This window comes from Myotis nattereri (genome assembly GCF_964212035.1).
Source record: "Myotis nattereri genome assembly, chromosome: 5".
Classification (NCBI taxonomy): domain Eukaryota; kingdom Metazoa; phylum Chordata; class Mammalia; order Chiroptera; family Vespertilionidae; genus Myotis; species Myotis nattereri.
In genome coordinates this window covers 22892362-22914052 of record NC_138080.1, presented here as the reverse complement: position 1 = coordinate 22914052, position 21691 = coordinate 22892362, and the positions used below count along the sequence as shown (strand labels likewise).

At 48.1% G+C, this 21691-nt stretch overlaps 1 long non-coding RNA gene across 1 annotated transcript; it reads right to left on the bottom strand.

Moving 5' to 3' along the window:
* Positions 1–11132: 11132 nt before the first annotated feature.
* LOC308519774 lies at positions 11133–13395 on the bottom strand. The gene is made up of 2 exons (XR_013996039.1): positions 13160–13395; positions 11133–11553 (listed from the first exon to the last, which is right to left on the bottom strand). It is a non-coding gene; the product is annotated as an uncharacterized lncRNA (long non-coding RNA).
* Between the last annotated feature and the right edge of the window lie 8296 nt (positions 13396–21691).

The following is a 21691-nucleotide window of genomic DNA, read 5'->3' as shown; positions in this document are numbered from 1 at the left end:
GCTTCTAAGCCCTCTCAGCGGATAGCATTTTTTTAAAAAATCCTCACCCAAGGATATGTTTATTGATTTTAGAGAGAGGAAGGAAGAGAGAGAGAAACATGGATGTGAGAAATATCGATTTGTTGCCTCCTGCATGTGCCCCGACTGGGGATAGAACCCGAAACCCAGGTATGTGCCCTGACCCGGAATCAAACCCACAAGTTTTTGATGCATGGGGTAATGCTCCAACCAACCAAGCCACCTGACCAGGACTCTTTTTTAAATATATATATATATATATATATATATATATATATATATATATATATATTTCATATAAAATAAAATGAACTATTTTAAACATTACATGTGCATTGCTGGCTCACACATTCAGAGCAGAAGTATTCAAAACAACCAAAAAGCAGAAACAATCCAAATGTCCATCACCAGATGAAATAAAATGTTCCATCCTGTTAGAGTTTTGGGCTAGTGATGTGGGCTGTGAAAGAATTCATGACTGAGAGGAGATAGATAGATAGATAGATAGATAGATAGATAGATAGATAGATAAGGGACTTTATTTTACTTTCCCTGAAGGGAAAGGGCCAATGCATTGCTAATTAATACAAAAGACAAAGAACAGAAATCTTCTCCAGCCTTTAAAGCCTTCCTGCTATTGCTAGGTGACAAGGAAGGGAGGGGTATTTTTAGGCTGGAGTTGAGCAGACATCAGTGGAGCTGTCATTGAAAAGTGTGTTAGTTCTTCAGGAGACAATCTAGGTTGATGTCCTAGGCAGGTGTCTTGTCAGTATTTTTCTAAAGCTTGTAAACATTCTTAGAGAAAAAGTTATGAAGAGTTCAAAAGAGGCTTGTTTGAAGAGGAGCAGGGAAGGGAACTTTCTACTAATTATGCCTGGGTTGTAAACCAGCAGGGAGGAGGTACTGGAAGAAAGTAGCCTTGACAGTAACTTATTTTGTTTTGCAGTTTGAACAGAGGAGCTGTTTCAACCGGAGGAGCTAACCATCTTGGGGTTTAATTACCAGGTGCTTCTCATAAATTGTGGAAGGCTTTTTTTCTATTTGAACACATCCATACAATGGACTATTACTCAGCAATAAAAAGGAAAGAGGTTCTGATACATGCTATTATATGGATGCATCTCAAAAAACATGATGCTGAGTGAGAGAAGCCAGACACAAAAGGTCACATATTGTAGGCTTGCATTGATAAGAAATGTCCAGAACAGGCAAATCCACAAAGACAGAAAGGCCAGTGGTTGCCAAGTTTGGGAGGAGGGAGGAATTGCCACTGAGTATTCCTTTTGATGACAATGCTTTGGAACTAAACAGAGGTGATGGTTGTATAGCATTGTGAATTGTGAATTTTAACATGGTTAACTTTAGTTATATAAATCTCACCTCAATATTTAAAAACCAATGATGATGATGGGCAGAGTTGGGTTTGAATCCCATCTCTATTTCCTGCTGTGTGACCTTGGGCAACTCAACCTCTTGTGCCTTGGTTTGCCTCACTTATAAAGCAGGGAGGAGTCAATGAGTTTGTCAAATTCATAAAACCATCTGTGGCACAAAGTAAGTGCTGGTTAAATGTTATCTGTACTTGACACATTCCCTCTGGGTTTGAACTTTATTCCTTTGTCCTTTTCTTTATGACAAACTCCCGGCCTTAGTGGCCCTTGTGGTTGTCTCTGGCCAAGGGCATGGCTTCAGAAGGCAAGAGTCATATCTGATTGTACTGTTGGAAAGGTCTGATGAATAATACACTCTGCCCTCTGCCTCTTCTCCCAGCAACTCTCCAGGCATGCACTCTTCTTTCCTTTCCTCCACAACCCCAATGCCTGGCCCAGGGGCTGGCGAAGAACAGACGTGCCAGGAAATTTTGCCGCCTGACTGTCTGACTTTGGCCCAGAACCAGGAACCTCTTTTGTGCCTCACACAGAATCAAAGTTTTGTGCCCAGCACAGCGGGGTTTGAATCCTATCCTGTGTGACCTTGAGCAAGATGCTGCACCTCTCTGAGTTCATTGGGTAGATGGAGATTATAAGCATACGTACCTCATGGGGTGGTGTTGGGGACTTTGATGAGATTATGTAAAGTGCTTAGCACCCTGCCTAGCACACAGTAAGTGCAGTTGGTTGGATAGTGACCTGGGCAAGGATAGGCCCATGTCCTAACCCCCCAGGACCTACGAATGTGATTTTATTTAGACAAACGGTCTTTGCAGATATAATTAATGACTTTGGGATTAGATCATCCTGGATTATCTGGGTGGACCCTAAATCCAGTAATAAAGATGCAGACAGAAGAGACAAAACTATGTGAGACAGAGGCAGAAATTGGAGTCAAGTAGCCCAAAAAAGCCAAGTCATGCCTGCAGCTGCCAGAAGCTGGAAGAGACAAGGAAGGATCCTCCCCGAATGTGTTCCAAGGACACACGGCCCCGCTGACATCTTGATTTAGGACTTCTGTCCTCCAGAACTATGAAAGAATACATTCCTGCTTGTGTAAGCTACCCAGTTTGTGGCAGTCTGTGACAGCAGCCGTAGGAAAGTAATACATAAGAGTTAGGAAATATTAGGGGCTACCCATATCATTATCACTGTTATTCTGGTCAGCATAGAAACACACCCAAATCTTACCAACCCCAAATAAAGCCCCGCTCTCCAAACTTCTTTAGTGATTTTATTTTTGAATAGTTCACACTTTCAGGTATGTCAAGAAACAAAAAGTGTAAGCAAGCTTACACTGTAGAATCTCCCTCTTCAGTCTCCTCTCCCCCATGCAAAACCCACTGCTCATGATTTCCTGAGTATCTTTCCAGAATATCTGTGCATATTTACAAACAAATATGAATACCCTAGAGGCCCAGTGCACAAAAATCATGCACTGGTGGGGGGTGTTCCTCAGCCTAGCCTGTGCCCTCTCGCACGCAGTCCGGGAGCCCTCAGGGGCTGTCCAACTGACCAATTAGGTAGGCCCACTGCAGGGAGGGGTCCTAAGCCGGCAGTTGGACATCCTTAGCACTGCCACTGTTGCTGAGCTCAGGGCTTCTGGCTGAGCGGTGCTTCCACTGTGGAAGTGCACTGACCACCAGGGGGCAGCTCCTGCATTAAGTGTCTGCCCCCTGGTGGTCAGTGCGCATCATAGCATCTGGTCATTCCGCTCTTCAGTCAATTTGCATATTACCCTTTTATTATAGAGGATGTCCTCAGCTCCTAACCTCCTCACCTGCTTTTACATTAAAGATAGCATTAAAAAAATAGGGGTCGCCAAAACCGGTTTGGCTCAGTGGATAGAGTGTCGGCCTGCGGACTGAAAGGTCCCAGGTTCGATTCCGGTCAAGGGCATGTACCTGGGTTGCGGGCACATCTCCGGTGGGAGATGTGCAGGAGGCAGCTGATCGATGTTTCTCTCTCATCGATGTTTCTAACTCTCTATCTCTCTCCCTTCCTCTCTGTAAAAAAATCAATAAAATATATTAAAAAAAAAATAGGGGTCAAGGGCTGGCCAGGTAGCTCCTTTGGTTAGAGTGTCATCCCAATACACCAGTGGTTCTCAACCTTCCTAATGCCACAACCCTTTAATACAGTTCCTCATGTTGTGGTGACCGCCCCAATCATAAAATTATTTTCGTTGCTACTTCATAACTGTAATTTTGCTACTGTTATGAATCGTCATGTAAATATCTGATATGCAGGATCTATTTTCATTGTTACAAATTGAACATAATGAAAGCATAGCGATTAATCACAAAAACAATATCTAATCATATATGTGTTTTCCGATGGTCTTAGGCAACCCCTGTGAAAGGGTCATTTGACCCCCACAGGTTGAGAACCGCTGTAATACGCCAAGGTTGCAGGTTCGATTTCTGGTCAGGGTACATACAAGAAGCAACCAATGAATGCATAGATGAGTGGAACAACAAATCAATTTCTCTCTCTTAAATAAATAAATAAATAAATTTTTGTCGTGATATGTTCTGCACAGTGCTGAGATCCCAGAAAACCTCAGCATATTGTTCTTGGATTCCCAGAGAAATAACCTGGAGGACTGGCTGTGAAAGACATGGGTTTATTCGAAGTTACATGCGCACCGGTGGTGACGGACTGCTGAAGTTTACCGCCACACTGGCTGCCACAGATGAAGCTGAACCATCAGTCCCACCCAGCCCGCAGACAGGCAAACTGGGCACAGCCCGCCAGTGCTATTGTTTCACCACCACCCAGCCTTTCCCAACACAAAGTTTCATGGAGCACAGAAAGCAGAGAAAAAACAAGGCATGCAGGGGAGGGGGACTGGTGCAGTGAGGAGCTGGCCAGGTTCCCAAGGTCTCCCAGTGCCTTACTGATGGCCTTCATCCTCCTCCCACGGGATGGGACGGGGAGCTGGAGCATGGGAAGGGCCCACGCTGCTATTTACCGTACATGGTAAAACAGACATCACATAACCTATACCAGTTTAGCCACATTAAGTGCCCATGTCAGAGGCAACAGCACATTCACATTGTTGTGCAACCATCCCACCATTCATTCCCAGGACGTTTTCATCTTCCCAAACTGAAACTGTGTCCCCATTAAACACTAACTACCCTTCCTCCCTCCTTCCAGCTTCTGGAAACCACCATTCTCCTCTTTGTCTCTAAGGCTTTGCCTTTCCTTAGGTACTCTGTATAAGTAGAATCATATAATATGTGTGTGTCTAGCTTCTTGCACTTAGCATAATGCTTCGTGGTTCATCGACATTGTAGTATGTGTTAGAGTTTCAATTCAAGACAGCATGTTTTACACATTCTTCTGCACCCTGCCTTTTTCTTTCCACCTAACTAATGCCAGAGATCTCCCCTTACCGAACTCCCTAGGCACCTTGTTATTTTCCTACAGCCGCATAATGTTCTGCTGTGTGGATGCCCCAGAGTTAATTTTACTCCTGGAAACTGATATTGTTTGTTCTTAGGCTAACGTGACAGTGAAGAACTTTGTACAAACGTCATTTCACTCACATGCAAGTGTGTCTGTAGGTAAATTCCCCAAAGTGAGACTTCTAGCTCAAAGACTGTGTGCATTTATAATTTTTACAGATATTATCAAATTTATCCCTTTGCGGGTTAGATTAATTCATATTCCCTCCAGCAATGGCTAAGGGTCTTGTTTCTTTACAGCCTCACCAACAGAGTGTATATCAACCTTTGGACTTGGGCCAACATGAAGTGAAAAATGGTATTTCAGAGTAGAGAAAATTTGCATTTCCCTCGCCACAAATGAGGCAGAATATATTTCCATGTGTTTAAGAGTGATTTATGGGCCCTAGTCGAGTAGCTCAATTGGTTAAAGCCTCATCCCAATATGCCAAGGTTTAGATTGTGGGTTTGAATCCTGCTCAGGACACATACAAGAATTAACCAATGGCCAGGCCGTTGAGGGTCAGCCCATGAACCAGGAAGTCAGGGTTTAATTCCTGGTCAGGGCACATACCTGTATTTTAAGCTCGATCCCCAGTAGGGGGTGTGCAGGAGACAGCCAATCAATTGTTCTTTATCATCGTTGCTGTTTCTATCCCTCTCTCACTCTCCCTTCCCCTTTCTGAAATCAATTTTTTAAAACGAGCTATTTATAGAGTTCTTTCCTGCCAATTATTCTTTTGGATTGTTGATCTTTTTCTTCTTGATTTGTAGGAGTTCTTTATATATTCAGGAGATTTACCATCTGGTTATGAAATGAGTTGTAAATATTTTTCCTAGTTTGTCATTTCTCCAAACTTTTGAATTAATGACCATGAGCATTTATTGAGGATTTGATGCATGCCCGCTTTTGTACTAGGTTTTTTAATCACACATTTCAAGCTTACTGGCATAGCTTTTCATCTCTAATGTCTATAGAATGCATCTCTGAAAAATAAGGACATTTTTCTACATAATCACACAACTATTTTCACATCTAAGAAAACATACACTCATTCTTTAGCACATATTCAAACTTCCCTGAGTCTCTGAAATGTCTTCTTAGTGTGCTTAGAGCACCACTGGCCAATAGACCTTTCTGTGGTGGCAGGAATGTCTCATTATCTGTGCTTTCTAATGTGGTAGCCATTAGCCACATGGAGCTGTTGAATGTTTGAAATGTATCCACTGAAAATGAGGAACTGAATTGTTCATTGCATTTTATTTTAGTTACTTTTAGTTTTTTTAAATATATTTTTATTGATTTCAGAAAGGAAGGGAGGGGAGATAGAAACAATGATGAGAGAGAATCATTGATTGGCTGCCTCTTGCACACCCCCCACTGGAGATCGAGCCCACAATTTGGACATGTGCCCTTGACCAGAATCGAGCCCGGGACCCTTCAGTCCACAGGCCGACGCTCTATCCACTGAGCAAACTGGCTAGGGCATTACTTTTAGTTTTAATAGCCACGTGGAAAATTACAGGTCAGTATACCTGATGAACATGGATACAAAAATCCACAACAAAATATTAGCAAACCGAATTCAACAGCACATTGAAAGGACCATACACCATGATCAAGTGGGATTAATCCCAGAGATACAAGGATGGTTTGACATCCACAAATCAATGTGATACATCACATTAGCAAAAATGAAGGATAAAAATTATATGATCATTTCAATAGATGCAAAAAAAGAAAACATTTGACAAAATTCAACATTTCTTTCATAATAAAAACACTCAACAAACTGGGTATAGAAGGAACGTACCTCAACCTAATAAAGGCCATATATGATAAGCCCACAGCTAACATACTCAGCAGTACAACAGTAAAAGCTTTTTAAAATATATATATTTTTTATTGATTTCAGAGAGGAAGGGAGAGGGAGAGAGATAGAAACAGCAATGATGAGAGAGAATCATTGATCGGCTGCCTCCTACACGCTCCCTACTGGGGATCGAGCCTGCAACCCAAGCATATGCCCTTGACTAGAATTGAACCCAGGACCCTTTAGTCCACAGGCCAATGCTCTGTCCACTGAGCCAAATCAGCTAGGGCCTCAATTCACATTCTTATCTGTGCGCAAAACTTTCAATGAATATAAAAACTTGGAACACAACTGCCAAGTCAGAGTTCTTCCAGTTCAACAGGGAGCTAACTGGTTTAAACAAGAGAGAATGTTTACTTGTCTCGGCTGGTGGACAGCCTGGGGACCGCAGGTCCTTCTGTCAGTCACCCCACCATCCTCAGGGGCAGTATTTCCAGAGGCATTTGGCTGTGTCTACAGACAACGGATCCACGTGTCAAGAGGGCGTGCCACTGGCAGTGCACAGGACAGCCCTCCTCCATAACAAGTGATTTGGCTCCAAATGTCAACGCAGCCACCCGCCCTAGCACAGCCCCCACTCTTTTGTCACATGACTGATTTGTTGAGGGACCGGGACAGTTGTCCCATAGTGCAGCCCATCCTCTGGATTCGTCTGTTGCTTCCTGATGTTGTCATTTAACTTGTGGGGAGTTTTGTGTGTTTTTTTGACCCCTTCCATTTCCTGCCAATTGGATGTTAGGTTGAGAGACTTCGTCAGAGCCAGGTTTTACATTTTGGCAAGATGTGTCCGAGGGAAAGCTGCGAACTTCCTTTCTGCGTCACATTAAGAGGCCCACGAGGCCCTGGATCCCTCTAGTTGGATACCGAGCTTCATCAAAGCGAGTGCTGGTGACATTCTGGCCTCCGTGGCAAAGTGCATTCTCCCACACCCACTGGGCCCTCTGGCAGACTGTGCATACCTTTTAAAAATATATATATATATTTTAATTGATTTCAGAGAAAAAAGAGAGAGAGAGACCTCAATGATGAGAATCATTGACGGGCTGCCTCCTGCATGCCCCCCACTGGGGATTGAACCCACAACCCAGGAATCAAACCCTGACCTCCAGGTTCATAGGTCGATGCTCAACCACTGAGCCACGCCCGCCAGGCCCCTGTGCATAGCTTGTTCCCAGCATTCCCTCACATGAGGTTTTATAATCCCCATCATGGTCACTGTCTCAATCAATGATTTCATGGGCTTTTGCAAAATGATAATTTTTCTAATTCTATCTTTCCTTTTACATTTTCTTCTGCTGGCATTCTTCTTGGGCTTTTTGGTGACCGTGAAACACAGCTACTACTGGGAAGGGAAGACCATGCTTGACTCCTTGCTTTTATTTATTTAAACTTTTTTTTCAGAGCCCTCTCCCTCACGGGCCCCTCAGTGCCCTGGGTGGGCAGCTGCAGTCCCACAGCAACGCCTGCAAAGCTCTCACCCTCATGGAAGTCACACTGGGTTTTTTCTTTTTTAAGTTTGCAATTTTTTAAAAAATGTATTTTATTGATTTTTTTACAGAGAGGAAGGGAGAGGGATAGAGAGTTAGAAACATCAATGAGGGAGAAACATCAATCAGCTGCCTCCTAAACACTTCCTACTGGGGATGTACCTGAAACCAAGGTACATGGCCTTGACCGGAATCGAACCCGGGACCCTTCAGTCCACAGGCCAACGCTCTATCCACTGAGCCAAACGAGTCAGGGCCTGGGTTTTTTCTTAACTTCGTACTTTCAACTACCAATGTTTCCAGGAAGGAGTTGATCGAGAACCGCTTCCAATGGTACAATAAATGTGTGTGTCTTTAATTTTCAAATTGAGGTTTAACATACTTACATGCACAGATCTTGCCCAGCTGGAGTGGCTCAGTTGGCTGAGCATCGTCCTGTGCATTGAAAGGACAGCGCAGTTCCTGGCAAGGGCACATATCTGGGTTTCAGGTTCAGTCCCAGTTGGGGCATGTCCGGAAGGCAACCAATGGATGCTTCTTACTATCTCTCTTTTTCTCCCTTTCTCTAAGCATGTCCTCTGGTGAGGATTAAAATAAATGAATGCACAGATCTTTAATGAAAAGCTGAGGACATTTTTAGATCTGTACATTCATGCAACTATCCTATCTAATAAAAGAGAAACATGGTAATTAGCGTACGACTGCTACCCTTCCCATTGGCTAATCAGGGCAATATGCAAATTAACTGCCAGCCAAGATGGCGCCGGCAGCCAGGCAGCTTGAAACTAACATGAGGCTTGCTTGCTTCAGTGACGGAGGACTCCAACGTTCCCCGCGTGCTGCTGCAGGCCTGAGCTGCAACTCTAAGCAACTATGTAACAGATATAGAAGCTAAACAAAACCCCAGAAACCTGCTTTATTCCGGGCTTCAGCCAGCAGGATCGCAACATTGTAAGCAAAGGCTAGAAACCTACTTTCAGCAGCGGAGGCCTAGAGCTGGAGCCAAGCCTCAAAGCTAAAGCTGGCCCAGAATAAAATAAAAGAAAAAAAGAAAAAAAGGAGAAAGGAGCAGTTGGGAGCTTCAGTCACCCCCAGCCTGAAAACAGCCCTTAGCCCCTCACCCAGACTGGCCAGGCACCCCAGTGGGGACCCCCACCCTAATCCAGGACACCCTCAGGGCAAACCAGCCGGCACCCACCCGTGCACCAGGCCTCTACCCTATATAGTAAAAGGGTAATATGCCTCCCAGCACTGGATCAGCGTGACAGGGGGCAGCGCCCAAACCCCCTGATCGCCCTGTGGCTGTGTGTGTGACAGGGGACGGTGCCCCCCCCCCCCCCCCCGCCCCACGGGCCCTGCTCTGTGTGTGACGGGGTAGAGCCATAACCTCCCCATCGGCCCTGCCCTGAGTGTGAGAGTGGCGGCGCCCCAACCCCCTGATGGGCCCTGCTCTGTGGGTGATAGAGGGCGGTGCCCCAACCCCCTGATGGGCCCTGCTCTGTGAGTGACAGGGGGAAGTGCCCCAACCCCGATTGGCCCTGCTCTGTGCGTGAAGGGGTGGCGCCACAACCTCCCCATCGACCCTGCCTTGAGTGTGGCAGGGGACAGTGCCCCAACCCCCCAATTGGCCCTACCCTGAGCGTGACTGAGGGTGGCATCACAACCTCCAGATCGCCCTGCTCTGTGCATGACAGGGGGCGGCGCCCCAACTCCCCAATCGGCCCTGCTCTGAGCCTGACCAGGGGCTGCACCTAGGGATTGGGCCTGCCCTCTGCCACCCGGGAGCAGGCCTAAGCCAGCAGGTTGTTATCTCCCGAGGGGTCCCAGACTGCGAGAGGGCACAGGCCGGGCTGAGGGACCCTCCCCCCCCCCCCCCCCGAGTGCACAAATTTTTGTGTACCGGGCCTCTAGTCATCAGATAAAAATATAGAACATTTCTAGCCCCAAGTTGGCTTTCCTGCCATGAAGACTTATAATGAACTGCGCCCTCTTGCAACCTGGGACCCCTGGAGGATGTTGGAGAGCTGGTTTTGGCCTGATCCCCGCAGGCCAGGCCGAGAGACCCCACAGGTACACAATTGACTGGGGAGGAACCGCGGGAGGGCTCCAGGGCATGTCCAGCCTGTCTTGCCCAGGCCCCATCGGTCCGGACCCCAGCAGCAAGCTAACCTACTGGTGGGAGCGTCTGCCCCCTGGTGGTCAGTACATGTCATAGTGACTGGTGGAACGGTCGAACGAACGGTCAGACACTTAGCATATTGGGCTTTTATTCTATAGGACATTTGTGACTGCAAAAATTATTTCCAGGCATGGTGGTGCCCATCTTGGGGTTCATAGAGTTCAGGAAGATGGGAAAATTGGTGAGAGGTGGAAACAGGGCTTCTAGGTCCCCCCTCCCACCTGGTTGACCCTAGGAGCCGACTCCTCTCACAGAAGCAGCTGCAGGGGCTGGACAACTTGCTTTGCCAACTGGGATGGATCCCAGGCACCTCCCGCCTGGAAGACTCATTAATTGTTGGGGGGACTTGTGTGGTCTGAGGCTCAGCTGGCATTTCCAGGCAGACTGGGGCTGCCACTTCTCCTCTTCCATCGAGGGGCACACCAGGGGCAGCAAAGCACATTGGAAAGTCCCAGAAAATGAGACAGGCTGTCTGGGCTCTGGTGCCTCCAGCTTTGGGACTCTGGGGACTCCTTCACCCTCTGAGCCTCTGCTCACCTGTGCAGGCTTACTGGGAGGGTTTCATCTAGCTACATTACCTCTCTGACCTCAGCTGCTGGGGCTTTCCTCTTTGCTCGTTTTGCTTCAGCCAGATGTTTGCTCAAGCAACCTCAGTACTTGAGTTCTGGCTAAGAAAGCATTCAGAGCCAAGATTCAAATACAAGGAAAAGTTTATTTAGCAAGTCACAGATGTTGAACAAGTGAGCCGCGAAGAACTGAGCTGCATGCGCTCAGGGAACAAGTTACAAAGCCAAAAGGGCCCTTGGAGCTTAGGAGAAAGAGAGAGGCAAGGAAAAGGAGCCTGGGGGGAGGGGGTGGGGGAAGACACAGGAGTGCTCCACAGAGAGTTGCCTACTGCCCCGGGTCCTCATCTTGAGGGTGTTTATCTGGGGGTCTCAGGGGAGGATCCCAATAGAACAGTCATCAGCTTTCCAGGCGTGTATTTTCAGGGTCCTGGTCTCTACTGATTGGTTGGCCCCAGGGCAGGGGGTCATCAGTCCATGCTGCTGGTCCTGAGTCAGCCAAGGCATCGCTTGTGGCTTGTCTTGTTTTGCTGCTTTTCTGGGCCTGGAGCTGAAACACAACCAAGGTCTAGATGTATTTGATGCCGGTGGCAACCTCATTGTCCTAGGGGCTTAACGATTAAGGGCTATTTTCCAGCTCCCTTGTGCATTCCCCCCCTAAGAGGATCTAACCCTCATGACTAGCAACATGCCAGAGGAGGAAAGGTCAGGGAAGGGTCCAAACCAGGAGGCCAGCAGTAGGAAAGGTCAGGGGGCCTAAACCTGCATGAAGGGTGATATACCAGGGGAGGAAAGGTCATCCTGTGGGGAGGTCCTTGTTTTCCCAGTTTTGCCGGTTGCTAGGCACTGAGGCTTTCAGCCCTGGTGACCCTCTGTACCTGGCCTATCACCCTTGCTCTGCCCAAGCCTGTCTAACTGCCTAACAACCCTGCTCAGGTGACACAGGCTACAGCATCCTCTCTCTCTTCCCGCACGCCCTCTAACGTTTCTCCTACAGCCTTTATAGACTAACTTTATGTACTAATCTCACTGATAATTGTATCTCCCCTGATAGAATGCGAACTCCAAGTACTTATCTGCTTTCACTTCACAGCCTGTGCCTTGCAAGGAGGAAGTGTAACACTGGTTGAACTAGGAAACAAAACCCACTTTTTGTCCCACAACAGAACTAGAATTGGGACCTCGGGCTCTAAGCCTTTGCCTTCTTTTTCCTCCTCCTTTTATCTCAAAAAAGAGTAGGGCACAAAATTTAATGGGGTGTCAAAAAACTCAATAATTATTGTTTTCAAAAATCAAGATTAATGCAAAAAAGATGATCAAAATATATTTTTTTAAAGTAAGACATGAGCTGACCCTGCACTTGCATGACTCATCTCACCCTAATCCCAGTAGTTTTTATTTAAAGTTTTTGTATTTTGTTCATCATGGATTTATTTTTTTTCCCATTAATTTTGATATTTATTTTAAATTCTTTTTTTTTTTTTATTTCAGAGAGGAAGAGGGAGAGAGAGAGAGACAGATGACGAGAATCATCCATCAGCCTCCTGCACGCCGCATACTGGGGTTCGAACCCGCAACCAGGCATGTGCCCTAACCGGGAATTGAACCATGCCAGCCAGGCTAATTTTGAACTTTTAAAAATATTGTATTAAAATATTTATCGTGATGGTTGAGTTGTTGCACCCAAATGGCTCACCATTCTGTCTTTTCTTCTCTTTCCTGGGGAAAACCGGCACCGACGCCGGGGCGGTGCGGAGCTCTGCTAAGCGGCCGAGCTCCCCGCACCCGCGCCGGCCCGCCCGCCCCGGTGAAGAAGGGGCGGGAGCTGACCTTTCTTATCACCCGCGTGGAAACATCCAATTAAGTCCCCCGCCCGCGGGAGACCTTTCCCAGGGCAGCCCGCGCCTCCCGAGGCGCTGAGATAGCCGTGGTAGCCACGGCCTCGGTGACCTTTAAGGGGCTGGGAGGAGGGAGCGGGCAAGGCGGCCACGCGTCTGCCCGGTCTGGGCGGAGATGCCACGGTTTGGGTCGCTCCCGGGCTGGTATCGGGCTGGGCGCTGGGACTTGGGATTGAACCTGGCCTCGGTTCCCCAAGTCTATCTCATCGTCACAGGGCGAGGGGGAGAGGGAAAGAGCCCCCAGTGACGTAATCGAACCCCGAGTCCGGCCTCCGCCGCTAGCGTCACAGACGAGCAGGGCTGCGTCACTGCATTCCTCTCGTGACTTTAGTGCGGGAGGCCATGAACTGGCCCACGGGGAACAGGAGACGTCTGAAGAGAGCGCTCTCTTCTTCCTCACCCTTGTATTTGGTAAGACGTTTTTAGTACACAGGAGCGGACTACCACTCCCAGCTAGCCTTGCGTGCTGCGCATGCTCGCGGCCTCCAGTTAGAGAGCGCGGCAAACCTTTAGGGGAGATTGACGTCCTTTTAGTCGAAACAGAAGGCAGTTTTACAGCCGCAAGCCATAGGCCCCACCCCTTTATTCTTAGCCGCTGCTTCCTTGCGGGAATGACGGGCTCTGCTGCCTTTGAGGGTTCAGTTTCCTTTGATGGACATTCCTGCCGATTAATCAGATCGCCGGAAAGTCAAGAGGGTGTTGAAAAGCGTGCTTTAGGACCAATAGCTTAGCAGCAGGGCCCAGCACTGTCCAATCACTCCTCCCGGCGCCGCCAATCACCCGGGACCCCGCCCTTGCCCGTGACGTAAGTAGGGTGGGTAGCAACAGTTGCCCCGGTGAGGGAAACGGAGGCGCCATAGCCACGGTAGTCGTGGCGACCAAGCAACCCGGCAACGCGAGTCAACAACAACAACCGCCCGGCCGACCCCCACCCCCACCCCGATCCCCGACCCGGCCCGGGGACCCCGGCACGTTCTGTCCCCCTCCCAACATCGCCTCCGAGACCTCTGGAAAGCCCTTCTGCGGACAGAAGTGGGGAGAAGCCAAGGTAACCCGGACGGCCGGGGTGGCGGGCCGGGGAGGACGGCGGGGCTCCAGCGGCGGGTGTCGCTGTAATCATAGTCCCGGGGGAAGGGGCGGACGGTCAAAATGGCGGCGACAGTCGGGGCCGTGGGGGAGGGGGGCCGGGGCCCAGCTGGGGTGACACCACCCGCCCTAGGCCCCGCGGCCCGGCCCTCGCTCGCTGGCCCACGGCGAGCGGAGGTCGACGGGCCCCAGCGGGGGGCTTTTATATATTAGGAGGTGTGGAGGGGCGGGTCTCGGGAGGTTGGGCCAATAGGAGCTAAGGAGGGGCGAGGCGGGGCCGAGGTCGGTGGGCGGGGCCAAGCCTTAAGGTGTGGGCGGGGCCGTCCTGTGCACCCTGGAACCGGGTGGGGCAGGTGTCGCGGGGCCTTACCGCTCTCCCAAGCGGTGGTAGGCCACCTGTGTCTTTTCTCTTTAGAAACCTCCCTAGTTGTCCCCAGGACTCAGTGCCAGACATAGCTGCTGAGTCCTCAGTTTTTCATCCTGTAAAATGGGGAGAACCCCCCATTTTTTTGCATTTTAAGGATTCCTAATTCTTTTCAAGACTTTCTCTAGGGTTCATCTTTGAACTTTTACCCCATCTACTGTTTCTGAATGTGTTTGATAGACTAACTATTAGCTAGTTTCAATTTCAACCCTGCAGTTTCCTCCTAGATCTGCCTTCTCTCTGAGAGGAGGCAAAATTTCATGGAGAAGCTGTGGGCTAGGAGTATGGCTTTAGCCTGGAAGATTTGATTTGCAAAAATCGAAGCTGATGGTAGGGAAGAGTGATCTTGAATGACTGAGTTAGAGGAACAGAAACTTGATTGCTTCTCTGGGGGCTGCTGTCTTAGACCAGGTAGGACCATTCCTAGCTGTTCTGCCCATCCTGGTCTCCCTTTCTGGGAACGGGTAGCAAATGGTGCCTGAGGAAGTTTCTTAGATTTATTACGCTTCTTCTCTTGGCGAGACACGTTTTTGTGTCAGTCAAGTTGGTGTCATTTGGGTCACATGTTACTGAGGAGGTACCAGCCTCCAGGGCCACGTGGGCAGGAGGGAGCGGTCACTGAGGTCAGAGGGAAGGGGAAGTGAGTGTTCCACATTTGTTAGAGGAGAATCGAGGGACTGCTTTGCCAGACGACAAGAGCTGCCAGCTCGGGGAAGAATTTTTTTTTAAGCCAGCCAGGCCAAGTCCACTTTCCCTAGCCTCCATCTTGCTTTGGAGTTTAACATCAGCAGAGCTGAGTGGCTATGTGCAAACTGCCACTTTTTAAAAAAATCTTATTTAATAGGTTTTTATTGATTTTTCATTTTTTTAAAATATCTTCTATTGATTTTTTACAGAGAGGAAGGGAGAGGGATAGAGAGTTAGAAACATCGATGAGAGAGAAACATTAATTCAGCTGCCTCCTGCACACCCCCCACTGGGTATGTGCCCACAACCAAGGTACATGCTCTTGACCGGAATCGAACCTGGGACCGGTGAGTCCGCAGGCCGAAGCTCTATCCACTGAGCCAAACCGGTTAGGGCTGATTTTTCATTTTTTTAAGAGAGGAAGGAAGGGGGGGGGGGGAGAGAAACATCAATCGGCTGCCTCTCATCGGCACTCCAACTGGGGATCAAACCCGCAACCTAGGATGTGCCCTGACTCGAAATCGAACCAGTGAGTTTTCGGTGCACAGGATGACACTCACCACACTGAGCCATACCAGCCAGGGCCAAACTGCCACTTTTAAAATCAATCAAACTTCAAGGAGAAGGATCACATTTCAGGCGCCCTCCCCCCCCCCCCCCCCACTCCTCTGAGAATTGAAGATAAGGCTAGGGCAGGGGGTTCACTTACGCAGGGAATTTTCCTAGGCCAGGCCCTCTGAGAGTTGGTGTAAGACCCCTTGAAAGAAAATTTTCAGTAAAAATCTAGAAATAACCAAATTGCCAGAAAGATCACCACCTATTAGAAAAGCAAATTTTGAGCAGAAAGAGATGATTATGATTATCTACTCTTGACTGTCACCCACCTCCCATAACTTTTACATTTTTTTTTAAATATATACTTTTATTGATTTCAGAGAGGAAGAGGGAAAGAGAGATAGAAACATCAATGATGAGAGAGAATCATTGATCAGCTGCCTCCTGTACGCTCCCTACTGGGGATTGAGCCCACAACCTGGGCATGTGCCCTGACCGGGACTCGAACCTGTGACCTCCTGGTTTATAGGTCGACACTCAATCACTGAGCCATGCTGGCTGGACAACTTTTACACTTAAAGGGCTCAAGCCCAGAGAGTCATTTGACTATGGTAGGAACACTGGTTTGGTTTGCTTGTCCTTGAAACAATCAATTTGCTTTCTAGCTTTGCTCTTGGGCAAGATACTTAACTTCTCTGGGCTCCAGTTTCCTCCTATCTGAGCTGGGGGGCAGTGATCATTGGTAATGATTTTAATCTCATGTTACTGTGCTGTGGGTTCCATGAGAGATTACAAATTGAGCATCAAATACACAGTAATTGCTCAAATTATGTTAGCTGTTACTGTTATGATTGTCACTTCCTGCTCAGCCCTCAGAATTACACTGTTTGCATTTATTTTTATCGTTTTGAATGGGGTGAGAGCCTAGTGGCTTGAAAGGTTGATTCGCTTGCTGGGCTGTGGGGCTGGTGACAGGGATCTCAGGAGCTAGATGCCAGGACTACTGTCCTAAGGCCCTTCTCTGGCTTTAGGAGAGTAGCCAGAAAGAAAAATTGTCCTTGGCCCCAGGCCCCCACTCAACCCCAAGCTTTCCAGGAGTCAGCTGGGTAAGCTGGGCGGTGTGGATATCATGGGAAGGGTATTCCTGGAGCTGAGGTCCTTGTCCTCCCCTCCCCATACATCCCCCTAGCATTTTGGGGCTGAGGATAGAGGATGGGCCAGGCACCAGGGACGTGGCCTGCAGATACCAACCGCACAGTATATGTTATTCCTGATCTAGGGGCTCATTCTGGACCAGGAGGCATCATCCACCTGTGTAACACAAGCCTGCTGCTGGCAGAAGGCAGTACCTTTTTCTTTCTTTCTTTTCTTTTTTTTTTTTTTTTTTTAGAGAAAGTAGAAGGAAAGAAGGAGGGGGAGAGAGACAGATAGACAGACATCAATGTGTCCATCTTTGGTTGCCTCCTGCATGCACCCTGATCGGGGCTAAGGAGTGAACCCAAAACCTAGATACGTGCCCTTGACGGAATTAAACCCATAACCCTCCAGTGCTCTGGCTGATGCTCTAACTGCAGAGCCCCACTGGCCAGGGCAGCAATAACTTTTTCACAAAGTCTCACCAATCAGTAAATTCTAACCGGCTTTTCTTTTTTTAAAAAAAATATATTTTATTGATATTTTACAGAGAGGAAGGGAGAGGGATAGAGAGTTAGAAACATTGATAAGAGAGAAACATTGATGAGCTGCCTCCTGCATGCCCCCCACTGGGGATGTGCCCAAAACCAAGGTACAAGCCCTTGACCGGAATCGAACCTGGGACCTTTCAGTCCGCAGACTGACGCTCTATCCACTGAGCCAAACCAGTCAGGGCTCTAACTGGATTTTGACATTCACTAGCAGTGTGTCCCCAGCCCATGGACTCATTTGACAGTAAAAGTTGAGCCCCCACTGTGGTGTAGGAGCTGGGGTTGGAGTGATGGACAAGGTTGGCAAGATCTCTGCCCTTGGTGTTATGAAGGAAGAGGAATTATGAGTAAGGAAATAAACAAACAGAGAAATACAGGGCTAGGAATCAGAAAACAGGAGTATGTGTTCCAGAGTGCTGGGGGGAGGGAGACTTGAAATATAAGAAGGTGACAAATGAGCTGGGACCTGAATGAAAAAAAGGAGCCAGTGATGGAGGTGGAGGTGAGGAGAGCATACTTATAGGGCAGTGATGGCGAACCTTTTGAGCTCGGCGTGTCAGCATTTTGAAAAACCCTAACTTAACTCTGGTGCCGTGTCACATATAGAAATTTTTTGATATTTGCAACCATAGTAAAACAAAGATTTATATTTTTGATATTTATTTTATATATTTAAATGCCATTTAACAAAGAAAAATCAACCCAAAAAATGAATTCGCGTGTCACCTCTGACACACATGTCATAGGTTCGCCATCACTGTTATAGGGGGAAGAGCTGGTGCAAAAGTCTTGAAGCTGGAGGATGGCTGGAGCATTTTAGGAATGAGAGATATTGTGGCTAAAACATCCAGAGTGAGAAAGGCAGGGACTAGAGGGGCCAGATCCCACAGGACCCTATAGGTCATGGGAAGGGCTCTGAATTTTACTTATTCTCTGTGATGGGGAGCCTTGGAGCCTTCTGAATAGTGTTTGTATTTTCAAGGGATCTTTCAGATTATAGAGGTAAGAGTGAACCAGGAGCTAGTGACAAGGCTGTGGCAGGGATCCAGGCAAGAGATGATGGCAGCTCAGACTTGCATGGTGTTGATGAAGATGGAGAGAAGTGCCCAGCTTTAGGATATATTTTGGAAGAATTATTGACAAGTCTTAGAAATTAACGGGGTATAGAGAATGAGGGAAACCTACATCATTATAGTTAACTTCCCCATCCCCTGTAAGTTCCTTATTGAAGCCAAACTATAGATGAGGAGGGTGAGTTTTCTTTCCCTTTCCTTGGAAGGGCCTCATCTAAGATGTAAAACATTTTGTTATAGGATCTGGTGTCCAAAACAGGCCACCAACTAAGGACACCACCTGTTTTTGTATGGCCCATGAGCTAAGGATGATTTTTACATTCTTAAATGATTGGGGGTCGGGGGGTTAGGAATCAAAAGACAACTGATAATATGTCATGACATGAAAATTATATGAAATTCCATCTTAATGTCTAGAAATAAAGTTTTATTGGCACAGAGCCACACTTGTTTACATATCATCTATGGTTGCTTTTACACTATAATAGCAGAGCTGAGTTATTACAACAGAGACAGTCTGCTCACAAAGCCAAAAACATTGACTGTCTGGCCCTGATCTAGAGTCATTCTCCAAAAACATAGCTGTTGCCTTTGAAGACAGGTGCAGCCATTGTTGTTTTTCTTGGTAGTTTCATTGCCAAGGAGTAAATTTGCTTAGTTATTCCTTTGTTTCGTGTGCTCTTCTCCATCAAGAAAGGGGTCTCTGTTCAAACAGATGAGGAATGCCTCATGCTGTATAGACATTTGTGACCTATTCCTCTTTAGGGAACATCCTAAATAACTCTGCTTAACCCGGTCATCCACAAATGGGGGGAAAAAAGCGTTCCCTGGTCAATAATTATGGGACATTTGGCATCCTGTATAGCCCCTCCTGGAGACTGACAATAACAGTTCTGAGAAGGCCTCTAATATAAAAGTTGATTGAACTGTTTTATCCATTCTCTCTCCCCTCCCCTGAACTCAGCCTTTTGGCCCTCATTGCCTCCTCCTCCTGTCCCTGAATGGAAGGGAGGAGGTCTTCAGGTTTTGTATCTCAAGAAGAACCCAACAGAGTGTGTGGAGCTTTTAAAGCCTTTTTCTGGTGAGAGGGCCACAAAGGACCAGCTCTTCTAGGGCTGAGAAAGCCCAGGCCAGGATTACTCAAAAAGTGCCCTCAGGACTACCTGCCTCAGAATCATCCAGGGGTAGGGTAGCTCAAGCAACAGACTTCAGGGCCATCCCAGACTCTGGGCAGCAGGACCTGGGAACCTGAATTTACTTAGCTCCAAGTGATGCTGATGACATAAGAATCGGATTCCCCCTCAGTGCCTCCTTCCAAGTGCTCGAGAATGGTGCCTATCTCCTTACCCTTCATCCACACCAGGCACAGATATTTGTTGAATGAATAATAGCAGCTTCCAGCTTGGCCAGTGTGGCTCAATGGGTTGAACATCATCCCATGCACCAGGAAGTCACTGGTTCGATTTCCAGTTGGGGGATGTACCTGAAATGCAGGCTTGATCCCCGGTGTGAGGTATGCAGGAGGCAGCCCATTGATGTTTTTATCTCTCCCCCTTTCCCTTCCTCTCTCTCTAAAATCAATTAAATTTTTTTTTTAAAAATAGCAGCTTCCATTTCTCAGTGTTCATTGGGTGCTAGGCTGATCACATCAGATTTTTACAACAGCCCTATGAATCGGCCGTTCTCATCACACCCAGGTGTTCATGAATTAAGAGACAGGCCAGGTTCACGTCGAGGTGGATCTGCCACAAGGCACTTGGGTGATGATTTGCTATAGTGCCTTGAGCACGAGCGCTAGGCCAGAGTTTGGACTTAATGGCATGAGGAGCCCCTGGGAGGTGACCTCTCTAATGATAGCAGGAAGGAGTCTGGGGAGGGTGGAGGCCATGTGTGTGGCAGACAGCAGCCTCTTGCCTCTTCAGGTGGGCAAGCTCCCCAGGCTGCCTGAGTTACCAGCAGGGAATCACTGAGACTGGCCACCCATCCGCAGTGCCCGGTGGACAGCTCCCCAACTGCCTCTGCCCCTCTGTTCCTAATGACCTGGCCTGGTAGGTAAGGTAGCCCCAGGGCTCTGCCAGCTCTGCCTATGCCAGCCAGTGGAGCCCTACAGCTCCTCCCCAGCCTACCCTAAGCCCAGCAAGTGGGGACACCCAAGTGCAGACAGAAGCCCCTTTTCCTTTGTGCTCCACGGCCAAGAGGCAGGACCTAGCGGCTCTTCCTCTTTCCTAAAGCTTTGTTAGAGGGTCCTGGATAAAGTTATGGACCAGAGCCATTTCCTAAGTGCTTACTCTGTGCTAGGTGCTTAGCCAAGCTTGCCCACTCAACTAGACTGAACTCCTCAGCCACCCTGCCTTGTAGTCCTGCCGTCCTCCCATTTTATAGACCGGACACTGGAGGCCCAGGGAGGGGAGGCTCTTTTTCAAGTCACACGGCTAGGAGATAGCCAAGTTCAAGTCCTGACTTGGACAGCTCTTGGGTCCTAGGAAGGCAAATAAAGGGAAACCATTGTGCTGCCCAGCATCCCTCAGGCTGCTCAGGTGAGCTCCCTGCTCACCATTTCTGCTGCTTTAACAGGGGCCCAGGGCAGGTGGCTAACCTCTGGGAGCAAGGGGTGAAGGGGAGGGGAGGGGAGAGAAAGGGTTCCCTCGGGTCTTCTCACCTGAAAATCTACTGATTGTGAGAAATAAATGAACCCGGCTCCCTGAGTAGGGCTGGGGGCTAAGAGGGCATCTGGAGGTCAGAGAGACCTGGGTTCAACTCCTTCACTCCCTGTTGCTGCACAACCTTCAGCAGCTCACCCCAGAGCCTAGCTTTGCTCATCTGTAAAATGGGCATGGTGGTTCCTCCTTCACTAGGCTGCTGTGAAGAGGTAATCACAGCAAAGAGCTCCTGGGGCTTCTCCTCAAGGAGCAGCAGTTGTTTTTCTCCTCTTTCCTCTTAAAAATCCCATTCTTTTTTTTTTTCTAATATATTTTGATTTTTTACATAGAGAAAGGGAGAGAGATAGAGAGTTAGAAACATTGATGAGAGAGAAACATCGATCAGCCGCCTCCTGCACATCTCCCACTGGGGATGTGCCTGCAACCCAGGTACATGCCCTTGACCGGAATCGAACCTGGGACCTTTCAGTCCGCAGGCCCACGCTCTATCCACTGAGCCAAACCGGTTTTGGCAAAAATCCCATTCTTAAGTTGGATCTCAGGCAGGGCTGTCAAACTCAAATCCAGGGGCAAGGCGGGGCAGGGCCATGAAGGTGTGGGGCTGGAGCTTTACCTCTGAA